Below are 13,586 nucleotides of genomic sequence, written 5' to 3'. Positions count from 1 at the left end.
GGCCTGGCTCACACACAAAGAAGATGACATTAGCCTTTTGTGCCTGTAGCCAGACTTGGGCCAGGGCAGGGAATTTCAGACGCTTCTGTTGGGGGAAAACCTACAGAAGTTTCTCCCACTTCAAAGAAGGCACCAGGGATGAAAAGAGGACCCTCAGACCCACTCCTCGGTTCACTCCTGGACCTACAGAGGACTCCCTTCTGCTGTGCCTCACTGTCTTCTTCAGAAGGACTGCTTTGCTGCAACAAGAAGTACTGATTTGCAGCCTGAAGCCTACTCTTAGTCCCAGAGGTCAGTTCTGAATCTTGAGCCCTGATTTTTCTTCTTCAACCAGGGCTTCCAGAAGTGATTCCAAAGGCTGGTTGGTTGGCCTTATGATCAGAGCGGTAGGGACACAAAGGATCCAACCATCTAGAGCCCACACCTGGACCCTGTCTGAGTGAGTCCTAGCCCTTGGCAGTGGTTCTAAAGGGGTCCAGATAGCCCAATTCAAAAATCTGGAAATGTTTTGTCTAGAACCGAGAGGAGACTGGGACCTATCTGCTTGCAATTTCTCCCAATGTACTTTGGCAGGTGGACCAACTTTGCTCCCTCTCTAGCTACATTCTTCTCCACAGCAGCAAATCCTGTCCAGCAGCTCCTGCAGAAGGGGTATCTGGCCTCGTGGAGGCCTGATCTGCCACAGCCTGCAGATTTGTACGGCTGGAGATTGGAGTCTGAACAAATAAATCTTCATCCCCTGGCTCCCTCAGAACAACCAGCTGCTGTGTCCCACTGAACTTTACCTTCTCAGACATTTTTCCTTGAAATTTCTTCTAAGTCTGAATGTAAGCAGAGACCAGGCCTAATCCACATTATGGGCCTCATTAGGATCGCGGACGGACTTGCGTCCGTCCGCGACCCCAGAGCAGGAGGGAACCTCCGCATGGCATGCAGAGTTCCCTCCTGTGCAATTAGGATGTGACCGCCACCCTGGCGGTCACATCCTCTATTTTTAACATTGCGGCGGGTGCGGCTTCAAGCTGCACCCGCGGCAATGTTAAAAATGCACGCATTGCATTTGCATGCAGTAAGAGGCAGGCACCCCGCGGTGCCTGCCGCTTTCTGCATGCAAATGCAGGGGGTACCATAGGTACTCCCCATGTGCACCCCCCACACCCCCTTCACCTAGGGGGCCCGCAACGGGCCCCCGCAGTGAAGTTCCATATGCTTTTCCACGGCGGAAAATCCGCCACGGAAAAGCATAATTTACAGGCCATCCTAATATGGTGGACGGTGTCTGGAAGACACCGTCACCATATTAGAGCTTTTCCGCCGCGGTTGTAAGCCGACCACGGCGGGAAAGCTGCGGACGGAAACCAGGACCCACCAGCCATCCTAATGTGGCGGTGGGTCTTTGGTCAGTCCGCTGCGGTTTTTCCGCATCCTCTGGGCCGTCGGTGGCTTCCGCCGGCCCGAGGATGCGGAAAAACCGCAATCATAATGACCCCCTAAGTATCCAAATAGTGCTCCATCGGTGTTAGCCATAGCTTTTGACTTTTCCCCAGGTTCATGTGACTAGATATCCGCAGTTGGCGATTTGATCTTTTAGGTGCTAGCTTTCACTTTAAACCAGTACTACTGATTGGATTTTCGTCTTTTAGTGTCAAATATTTATTAAAAATTACTATTTTTCCTAATTGGTTTGGGATTTTTCTTGTTTTGCATTTTTCTTTTAGAACCCAATATATGCATTTCAAGCTGAGTCAATCTTTGACTGAAGCAACATAACTATGAGCAAGGAGAGAGAGTTTGTAGAATGCTGGAAACCCAGTTCAAAAAGCTGAATTCCACACAGGAATTCCCACTGTTAGAAATAAACAGGACTTACTACTAAAAGATTCATATGACATTCTAAAGGAGTTCACTGCATTGAAAAACTATGCACTTGAGAAGTACCAGACACACTACCTGCGGAGCATTCAATCATCAGAAAGATAAACATACAGAGATTACTAGACAACCTTTCAGTTGCACTAGGGAGCTCACTCACAATTGACTAAATTGCATGAACAATAAATATGAACGCCACACACAAGGCACCAAGGGAAGTAAGTATATCAATTGAGTTTTATGAAATAACTAAACCCTTGAAAATACCGGCATTGGAAAAAATAAAGTCCAAATCTCACTGATGCTCAAATCTGAACTATAGACCCATATCACTCATCATCTCTGATGTCAAATTACTGGTAGATGGCTTGGCCAACAGGCCTAAAGCTTTCATCCCCTCCCTAATTCAACCCTCTCATGTAGGAGTTGTACAAGGGCTATCCTTAGCAAATCAACTATGAACTCTCTCGTATTTTCCATGGCAAACTAAAGATGATAGAAATGAAAAGATCCTGATATCACTAGATGCCAGGAAGGTGTTTGTTCATTTGGAAGGGGCATGGTTTTTCCAAATAATGAACACGATGGGATAAGGCAAATCTTAAATTGATAAGAAATGAAGACTGTATACTAAACCCATGGCCTCAGTAAATTGTGGGGGATTATCTTCTCCCTATCTCAAATTTAAGCAAGGCACGAGACAAGGCTGTCCACTTCCACCCCAACTTTCTCTGATCACGAGCAAACCCTTTGCCATTGCCAATCATGGTGATCGGAATGTCCGAGGTGTACACATAACTCTAGGGGAACACAAATCCCTCTCAAATCCACCCAATTGGGGAACATCCTTTAAAACGCGGATGTTACCCCGCGCTTCCATTACTACGCGTCTCTTACAGCGCAAGTCGTAACCACGACTTGCGCTGGAGGGCACTCAAGGACAAGGAATAGTTAATTTACTAATCCAACACCTTCCCTACTATCCACGGGGACTGGTGTTGGAATAGTAAATTAAACTATTCCTAAATCTGCACCCTACAGTACAAGTCGTGGTAACGACTTGCGTTGAAAAACACCCGTTGTAACGGTACGCGTGGTAATAGCCCGCGTCGTACCGTCATACATCCACCCAATTGGATATTAGCTTTGATATCAGGGATTAATTCCTTCACCACATTCTCAGGCTTTAAAATCAGTTGGGCCACATTTGAAGCTCCCACAATGATACTGCAACTAATGCTTTTAATGGAAACTCACAATTCAGTTGGATCCCTGCATCTGACAGATACCTTGGTGTCTATCTAAAAACAAAGTTCACCAGCATTGTAATGGGGAATAACGTGACCCAAAATAAGTTCAAACAATGGTCAGGCTTACGTACTCACATGTCAATATAATGGTCACAATAATTTCACTTCATAGTTGCAGATAGGTTAATCCTTCTGAGTATGAGGTATAATTAACCAAAAGAATGGATATCTCCAACACATAGTGAGCATCCCCAATTCGTACTTGAACTGTTTGAATACTTCAAAAAGTAATCCAACGTAGTTCCAAAATAAATTGGTTTCTTTTATTTCATTTCAATTATCTGTTTCATTTAACCTTTGAATATCCATTTTTTTCTTTTTCTTTTTTATAACTCGTATATGCCAAATGCATGTCGGGCTGCGCCTTTCAACAGGGGCTTAGTCCTCATTGGTGTAGTGGTATTTTATACCAAACAATCTCCTCTGATGATACTATCCCATTTGTAGCTTAAAGATGTCTTACTAAATCATCCCAGCATCTGTAACGCATTGGCGGACGGTGAACCTGATCCAGACCTGAATTTCCGGAGCCTACCTGAAGCTCAACCCAAGTAAATTAACATTCCTGTTGTTTGCCAATACCAACAAGGAAGAAACAGCACAGACTTGTCTCAACAACATAAAGGTTAACATCTTCGAACCCTCACTTTCACTGAATGACAAGTTACATGGGTTTACCTTGGACACCAACGTACACTTTACCAAAAACAAAGTTGACCTGGGATCAACTATCACTTCTAAAGAAAGTAAAGTAAAACTATTTCTGCAAGAAAGTGACTTCCAAATTTCTGTACAAGCTGTCAAACTCTCACACCTTGATGGCGGTGACACCATGTTCCAATATCCTCCAAGACTCTATACTGGCATGCTACAGGACACAGAATTCTGTTTTTTTTGTGTTTTCAAAAACTGTAAAAATCAGTGGTTATCAGTGTTTACACTTTTTTGCTCCTATGAATTCATGGAGATAGAGTTTTTATTGGCGTTTGTAAGGAAATGCGCTTTCGTTTCCTTCCTTTTTCAAATTATTCCTTCCTTCTTTCCACCCACTAGCTTCATTCTTTGAAATCTTTCCTTGATTTTTCTTTCAAGTATCTTCTCAGTTTTTTCTCTTGCCTCTGTCTAATTTTCCAGAATCACACCCCTCTTTCTAGCAGTACAGTCCCACCCCATGTCAAGATTGTGCATTAAGGTAGAGTGTGCACATCAATAAGAATTGGCTGTAGCTAATAGAAGATGCCACAGGTGATCATTCACCACAACATTTTGCTCCTTTCTTTCTATTTATGACTTAAGATATATAATGTGGTGTGCTAGGTTGCTGCTAGTCACTATCACTATCACACTGTCCTGTTTGCTGTGAAACCCCAAGAAAAAACGTGCCTAATAAATGTATTAATACGGTCTTCTCTGACCCTATTCTTAATCTACATAGTCATAAGGGTGAAGCAAATCAAGGAGTTAAATTCTATACAGTCAATGAATATATGGTGTTACAATGCAAACAATTACAACACATGTCTTTACAAAGTGGTTTTTACAACGCAACTACCATTACAAAGCATGATTTTGAAATGCATGCCATTACAATCCATTTTTAGAAACTACCATTACAACGCATTCCATTATAACGCATACCATTACAACGCATACCATTACAGGGAATAATACTTTTGGGGCAACAGTGGGGTAAGTGTTGGATTGTGTAGGGGTAAATATAACTATTCCCACTCCAGTGAGTGCAATAGTAGGGTAAGTGTTGGATAGTGCAGGGGTAAAAAATTACTCTTCCCACTCCAGTGAGTGCAACAGTAGGGTAAGTGTTGGATAGTGTACCCCAAAACCCATACCCACCCTAAAACCAAATACTCCCCATTAATTACGTTATAATGCATTGTAATGGCATGCGTTTTAATGGTATGCATTGTAATGGCATGCGTTGTAGTGACATGCGTTGTAATGGCATGCGGTGTAATGGCATGCGGTGTAATGGCATGTGATGTAAAGGCAGTTGCGTTGTAACAGTTGCATTGTAAAGGTGGTGTGTTGTAATGACTGTGTTGTAATGGTTTTTTCCCACTGTCAACTATAGAGTCTTTGGTGATAGCACACTTTGCTGCTGCAAAAAGAAGCAGCTAAGGTAGTAAAGAATCTTCATGACTTGCAAGATGCCTTGGGTCATTTGCTTCTGCATGGAGTTTACTTTATGTTGTTTGACTGTGTCTGTGGGATGTTGTGTGTATTTGAAAGCTAGCACACATGTTGTTACCATATGTGGGTGGGCCTGTGTTTATTTTGAAAGCAGTACAGGGACTGTCTTCCTGCAGAAAAAGAGTCAAATGCACTTGACACTTTATCTTTGTGTTCTGGTCAGTGTGCACTGTACAAGCGCATTTTCCATCTTGGGTTTAAGAATGATCACAGCTCAATATGTTTCCATTAAATGCAGTCAGAGTGGTTTATACGTGTGCCATTGCAAAGTGTCAAACCTTTTTTGCCATCACATGTTCCAAGTTTCATTCTGACATGGAGTCAGTAGGAATGAATCTCGGACAATGTCTTTCTGGGACTGTCTAAGGAACACATTTAACGTCTGTGAGCAGGATCAGAATGGGTCTACGCACCAGTTTAGCTGTAATTGCACTGAGTGCAGCATTTTGTACTAAACACACAGTCATGCATGATTTGATTTACGATTCATACGCTAACATATATAATTTCTGAGTTAATGTAGGTGTTATAGACAGAACAGTCTCACCAAAACCAGTGCATAGACTCCTGTGAGCTTTCGCTTGGGCACCAAAGACATTCATGATATGGCTCCTGATACTTTGTCTTACAGGATACGACTTCTATAAGTTAGGCTTTTTAGACATCACCACGTAAACTAAGAATACCAGTGTTTAGAGCAGTGTTTTAATGAGAGGAAAATCTGCTGGGGGCATCTATATGCACAGGGATGTTTTTTGCCTCAATCCTGATACATAAATTCTCAGAAAGCAAATCTCTCTCACACTCTCAATGAATGAAGAAAACATCAGGGAGATGCCACTTGCCCTGGACTGAAACACTGCCCAGAGTTCCCCTGTGCACCTGCTGACCACAGCACATCAACAGGCTGTAGTGTGTGAGATCAAGCTGTGTGAGGTGAGCCATGCTCCCAGAATAAGAGTGGAAGTAATTTCTGGGGGTCTTGAGACCCTGTGGGTGGTCACAAGAACATATTTGTTGCCTTATCATGGTCTCGGAGGGTCACACCAAGAGCATCCAAAACAGAAAATTGCTTATAGTTAGGGTTGGCACATATACACTGTACAACTCCAGAGGGAGCCAAAGTAGTACAAAAGAGTAAGAATCCGGTGCTTTTGGTTTATTCTGAAGTAAATATCCCCCAGTGTTGTTTTATTGGTTAAAATTGGTGCGAACTGGAAACACTAATCACAATGTAATAACTGGATACCTCTCTTTTGTACCACTTGCTTCCATTTTGCTAGGTTTGCACAGTACAAATACAACATGGACACATTCATCCATCCATACATACATACATACATATGTATGACATGGAAAATGGGAAAAGGGAACCTTAACAGGGGATTCGTTTGCGCTTGCCTCTAAGTAGTCTAAGGGATAAAACAGGTGATGTAGCTTATATGGGTGAATGATAAGGATTTATGTCCTCTTTCATAAGGCAGTGCAAGAGCAGATAAAAAGCACCCACCACTACTTGTGTATTTGTGTATGCGATTGAGCATAGTTGTTGTAAACTGCCATCAGAATAGCTGTTACCTTCATGTGTGCCCTGTTCACATCAGATATCTCTTATTGAGGATAGTTCAGTTTTTCATAATTTGGACTGTAGGTATATGTGATGTTTATGAATTCCTACATGTGCACTTATATATACACCCATCTATTAGACCTGATATCCTTGGTGTGGAATTCCCCAAAACATTTCGCCTTCACTCCTGTTTGCGAAATTCATTTTGTTGGTTTTAGGATGCTGTGCACTTTTCCACTGCTAACTAATGCTAAGGTGCTCATGCTCTCCCTCAAAAACATGATTAATTGGCCTGCACTTAATTGGCACGTTTAGTTTTCTTTCAAGATACTAGTAAAAGGTGCTAAAATGTAACCAGGACATGTACATTAAATGCCATTAGTCGTCCTTCAGCACTCATTATGCCATCCACTAAAGTGGCAGTGTAAAACATATCACAGCATGTGTGGGTACTTTTAAACTGCCATTGATCTGGCGAGATAATCCTTTCCTTTTTTTTTTTTTTTTTTTTAATTTATTATTTTTTTCCCCCTTTTCATCCCGGGGTGGTGGGAAGAGGTAGAACAGCGAAACATAAATCATACATGAACATATAGCAAAGATGTTATATAAGCAACATAAAGACATATCAATAAAATTAATTAATTAATTTGTAACCCATTTTTCAAAAGGTGCCCAGTTCTTAGAGGCAATTAGGCGTCTTCTTTTTCCTCTAAAAGGCTGCACTGAAGTCTCAAGTTTATACCAAGCCAGCATCCTGGCTTTCCAATGACAGAAAGTAGGAGGTTCAGGATTGATCCAAAGTGAAGTGACACACAGTCTGATCATTGCCATAGAAATAAAGAGAAAAGCTTGCAAATGTCTTGTTTTTTCCAGAGCCGTAGAATATTCATAACCGGTGATTACCATTTCAGCGGTTATTTTAACAGAAGTTTGAGTAATCTGCGTGAGAAAAGATTCAATTTGATTGAAAAAAATAGCTAACTCTGGACAACTGAAAAACATGTGAACGGAATCTGCAGAAGGAAATTTACATCTGGCACAGAATGAGCCTTTACTCCCAGAGACCACCCCCCATTTAACAAGTTTTAGCGGTGTATAATAAAGATTGAACATAGACATATAACTTTGGGCTCGGAGGGTGCCTGATACCAGGACCGATCTGGCTAATACAAGTGGATATTTTAAATTGACAATGGAAACTCCAAATGTTGTTGCCCATTTGTCATTCTGATGATTAAGGTCATCAGGAAGTTGGGATAGAAAGTTTTGATATAAATTGCCGATTTTCAATTTCCTTCTGATGGATTCTACTATAACAGGTTTTTGAAACATTGTTGGGTGTTGAGGAAGCTTGTTATCTAGAAAACTTCTCATTTGAAGATATTTAAAAAAATGATTAACATGGAGATGAAATTTCTCCTTTAAGAACGAAAAAGAGGCTATTTGGCCTGAATCGGATAAATCACCTATCTCCCTTACACCAAGAGTTGTCCAGATATTTGCTACCCCCTCTTGAAATATCGATGGAAGTACTCTCGAGGCTGTTAAAGGGGTGTAATACATTATTTTAGAGATATTAAAGTGACGTCGGACTTTTTGCCATATTGAGAATAAGGTCCATAGTACCTTGAATTTCATTTTTTTAAAGTAACTTGGTTCGAGTATACGTGTGAGTATCCCTTTTATAGAGTCTCCAAAAGATATTGAATATATCGAGGGAGAAAGATGAGCTGGTAGCTCAACAGCATCCCCTAAAAGAGGGACAGCAAAATGTTGAATCATGGCTGCCCAGTAATAGAATGTTAGGTTTGGGACTGTCCAGCCCCCGCGCTCCTGTGGGAGACACGTCCATTTAGCGGCCCGTCTTGGTTTACGGTATGACCATAAAAATCGTTGGCACATTCTTTCCGCTTTTTTCAAGGTTGGTAGTGGTATTAACAATGGGATAGATTTAAAAAAATATAAGAATTTAGGGAGAACAATCATTTTAAGGGTATTAGATCGACCAAAGAGCGAGAGGTGTAGATGATCAAGACGTTCCAATTTATTATGAAGTGAGTCAATTGCAGAAGAGTAATTCAGGTCTAGGATCTGATCTACATCAGGCGCTATTTGGACCCCAAGGTAAGTTGCAACGGTGGTGATAGGGGCTTGTGAAATAGGCATAGCCATGGATTGTACAATTTGAGTTTTTGCGATGTTTAATTTGTACCCCGAGATTGTACCAAATTGAGCTGCCAGAATCTCGAGTGCGGGAAAGGATTGAGAGACATTGTCAGTTAACACTACAATATCATCAGCATATGCCAGTGACTTATATTTAATTCCATGCACTATAACAGGGGTAATAAGATGGGAATTTTCTATCAGGGATAGAAATGGGTCAATAAATAAAGCAAAAAGGAGTGGAGAGCAGGGGCAACCTTGCCTGGTACCCCTACTGATGGAGAAAGAATGTGATTCATTAGCTGAGATACGGATTTTGGCCATTGGGGATATGTATAGAGCTTGTAGAGCTTGGATGATCCTTTCCAATCCAACAGGGGGATTACTGTTCCTAAAGCGACACAGATCATGTCTGAGAAAAAGAGAGTAGAGAGAAGTGGGTGTCTAGGTACTGCGCCAATCAAGAAAAAACAGTCAACAAGATTGTCTCTTGTTGCCCTCACACATCCTAGGGATGTCATGCTTCATCAATGGTCAGTGCTCCTTGTTGGGCTGGTGCTGCAATGCCCTACGGGTCCCCCGAAGGGTCAAACTAGCGGAGATGTTTTAATTTCGCCATTTTAAGAGTGTGAGAGTGTGTCCTAAGTGGGGTTGTGAGAAGTCGGTGTGAGACTAAATATTAAAACTGGCTAGAGGATATCCCAAACGTTTTAATATGCTGATTTCCCTGTCAGAGTAAAAAACCCGTAGGTTAGTGTTACTTGTGGGGAAGTAGTGGCCCCTTGTAACTGAAGAAGGAAAATGCCGACCAGTTTTGCACCTAAAATTGGTCAAACTGATCCCTGGCACTTCATCAGGACCATAAAGAGTAAAAAGAGTTGGCGAGTCAACCTAAGGTAGTCTCTAGCCATCCAGAGGGTACGGTGCATAGCATTTAAAAAGCATGAGATGTGGGGTTAAGTTTTACTCCTAAAGTCATTTTTCACTGTTGTAAGGCCTATCGCTTCCTTTGACTAACACTGGGTCACCTCATTGTATCGCATTTATAAGTGCTAACTTTAGATTGGGAAAAAATAGACATATACTGTTTACACTAAAATACAATGTAATTTAAAATCCTTTTTAATTATGAATTTAGATTTTAAGATGCAATTCTAAAAATTGCACTTTTAGAAAGTTGGCAGAATGATTGTCTCAACCATTTCTCCCTTAGCCAGTTTCCTGGGTCTCATGACTGTGAATGGCTGCGCTGTAGGGGTTTGTTTATTTTTTCCAGACAGTAACACAAAGGGGGCTTAGATGTGGACAGGGTGAGCCATCCTGGCAGGATGCCTGGGAAGGGAACCTAACACCAGGCCAGCCCTGCCTTTTGTCACCCCCAGGCAGTTTGGAGCCTTCACAGGGAATACTTTCCAGAACCATATGTGGGGGTAGGACAGAGAGTCCCACCACACAAAGGTTGGCACCAGGTGTGACCATTTGACTTCCAGAATGGCTCATCAGAACTCTCCTGTACCTGTGCAACTTACAGAAAAAGGGCTTCCCTGCTGCGGATGACTGCTGTGCTGCTTGAAGGACTGCCTTGTTGTCTGAGAAGGAAGATTGGACCTGCTGGCCTTCATCCCAGGCTATTCAGAGTGACTCCAAGGTTGAATTTACTGACCTGCTGTATGAGCTACAGGAACACAACAAGCTTCAGAAGCCTCCCACAATTGCCCAGCTGACCTGCTGCAACTGAACTTGCCGGGACCTCAATTGGACCTGCCTCTGTCCTCCTACTGGCTCCTCTGGAGTGAGTCGTGATTCCCCACAGGTTCCCCACCCAGGTCCTGGACCCTTGCTTGCATCAGTGAAAGCTTCTCCTGCAGGAAAGGGAGAAAAACTTGCATTTGGCTACCCGCAAAACATGTCTTGTTTGCACTGAGACTCTGGCACCCACACAGATTTCCAACAGAAAGCTCCATCATAATCAGCGGTTCATGCTGACAGTGACTATCTGGGGTGACCAGCAATGCTAAACCTGCACTTCACGCTACAGCATCAACAGCTGCCAATGACCACCAATGCTAAGCTACAGCAACAACACTTGACAAAGGCTGACTGGCTCTTGCACCACAGCAATGACCGTCTGCCATGCCTAACCTGCTCTTTGCACTAGAGCAACAGCCATCTTCAATTGTCAGCCTTCTCCTCCTGGCCTCCTTCAACATGAAAGGGAACTCTTTGCACTGGTCAGAGAAGGTAACTTTTCTATGGGACTAACCTGGTCCCTGAATCTACCATGCAGTCCATCGCGGTTGTCCTGAACTTGTGGCTTTCCCCAGCATAGCACGACCAGATGGCCATGAGTATGCTTTGTGCCGCTAAGCGCAACTTTTACTACAACCTTTAAAATTATATATTTTCAGTCCTACAGATTTGTTCTGCTATAATTATATTTATTAAGATTTACTCAATGTTTTTCTAAATTGGTTTAAGACATTACTGCATAAAATGTCTTCACAATATTGACTCTAAACTGAGCTTGACTGATTTTGTGCTAAGCTACCAGAGGGTTAAGCACAGATCAATTTGATGACATTTGTCGTTCACCCTGATGGTATATTGGTTGTTGCCTGAGTGTGGCTTCTGCCCCTCTCAACCAATAATCTAATTTTGTACAGCATCTACATTAGATTGCATTCTGAAAAGTCGCACTTGTAGATATACTCTCATAGACACAGAAGCCTGGATGCACACTGAAGATTTGCATGTGCAAAGAAGTATTGAACCCACACCACTCTTTGCACATGTATGTTTGTGAATGGATTCTTTCTGAAATTGTAGATTTGCATACCTGCACAGAGACAGCTGTATATATGCTCTGATGTGTTAAGACTACTGACCCAGGAAGAAACCATCTGAATGAAAGAAAAACTCTGCGTGTCTGCTGGAATAAAGACCAAAGACTCCTCATATTTGCTCTCACACAGGTGCGCAAACAGCTCTCCAAGTGTCAAGTCATTTGGCCTCTTCTTACCTGCTACATGGACACAAAATGCACAAGTACTCCTGTCAACCACAGGAGAACTCCAGCTAACCACATAAAAATGGGCTCTACCCTGGCTAGTGAAAGTCTTGATGCCTGAAAGCCTATCCTAATGGACTAAGAGCTGCAAGAACGTCTAGGAAATGGAGAAAGTGGAATTTACTAATTTCCCACATCCAGAGGACTCAGACATCTGGCTTTGACTCCTCTCACACCCTCAGTTGACCATTATACTAGGTTTCGGTGAAACCTCAAAGTGGAAGCTTGCTACTGAAAAAATTAACCAATGGCCCTCACAGGATACTTCATTGAGTTTTTGACCCTATTTGACAAACTATAAATGAACCCCCAAGTCAGAAGATAAAAACATCAGTGACTACAGAATCCAGCTTTGTCTGGCTCAAAACATTTCTCAATAAAAAACAGAAAGGGAGGTCTCCTCTCAAAATCCGATCCAGGGACGAGGAGTAAAGGGAAAACAAGAAATCAGGACAGTCCCTCTTGCTTACTAAAGAAAAGGGGATAGTGCTTGCTTGTATAGTGCCACCATAACTCAAGAGATCTTTACAATTAGAGCCACTCCTAACAGTTGTCACAAAATATAGAAAAGACAATTCAGATAAAATTTCTCAATGATTTATTAAAAAAATATACAATATAAAGCATCAATAACTGTGCCACAGAGAAAAGTAAAAAAAGAGTGTCAGCATCATACAGAAATGATGTACATCTCTACAATGTCCACAATACAAAATTTTAAAAACAGCAAAAGATTTAAAAACAAGTTGTCAAAGTATACAAGTACTATACAAGCAAGCACTATCCCCTTTTCTTTAGTAAGCAAGAGGGACTGTCCTGATTTCTTGTTTTCAAAACATTTCTCACCGGCACCGACAAATTGAGCTAGTAGCTCAACAAGGAGATATACATTTTCGAGGGACTTTTGCCGGCCTCACCCTTGGAACTCACCCCACTTGAACACTGAGATCCAAAGTGTAAACTCAAGTATTACCAAGTAAAGCCAACATTTATTGATGTGTGCAATACTGCCCCATTGTCCATCATCTAGATAGTCCGGATGAGCCTAACAAAAACATAAAGGCTATGATGCTGCTCCAAAAATATGACGCTGCTCCAAAAATAAGATACCTGTTTCAAGTAATGCTGCATGTTAGTAACTGCAAGAGTCCTTGTTAAGCTTATTGCACTCCATCTGTACCTGTTCCAAACATTATGATTACTCTCTGCTCACTCTGTGATTGCATCCTGAAACCAAGCACTCAGCCACAGAAGTTCCCTTTTCCGATGCAGGATATGTGGTGTTGAACTCATAAGACATATTGCAGCGTACCCTGCTTCAGTCTAAGTGTCCTTTTGATGTGGGCATTATCATGGCAGGGCAGACTGTTCACCACCATACACCAAT

This window comes from Lissotriton vulgaris, chromosome 12 (genome assembly GCF_964263255.1).
Source record: "Lissotriton vulgaris chromosome 12, aLisVul1.2, whole genome shotgun sequence".
Taxonomy (NCBI): Eukaryota; Metazoa; Chordata; class Amphibia; order Caudata; family Salamandridae; genus Lissotriton; species Lissotriton vulgaris.
The sequence above is the reverse complement of the archived record's forward strand: the minus strand, read 5'-3'. Positions refer to the sequence as shown.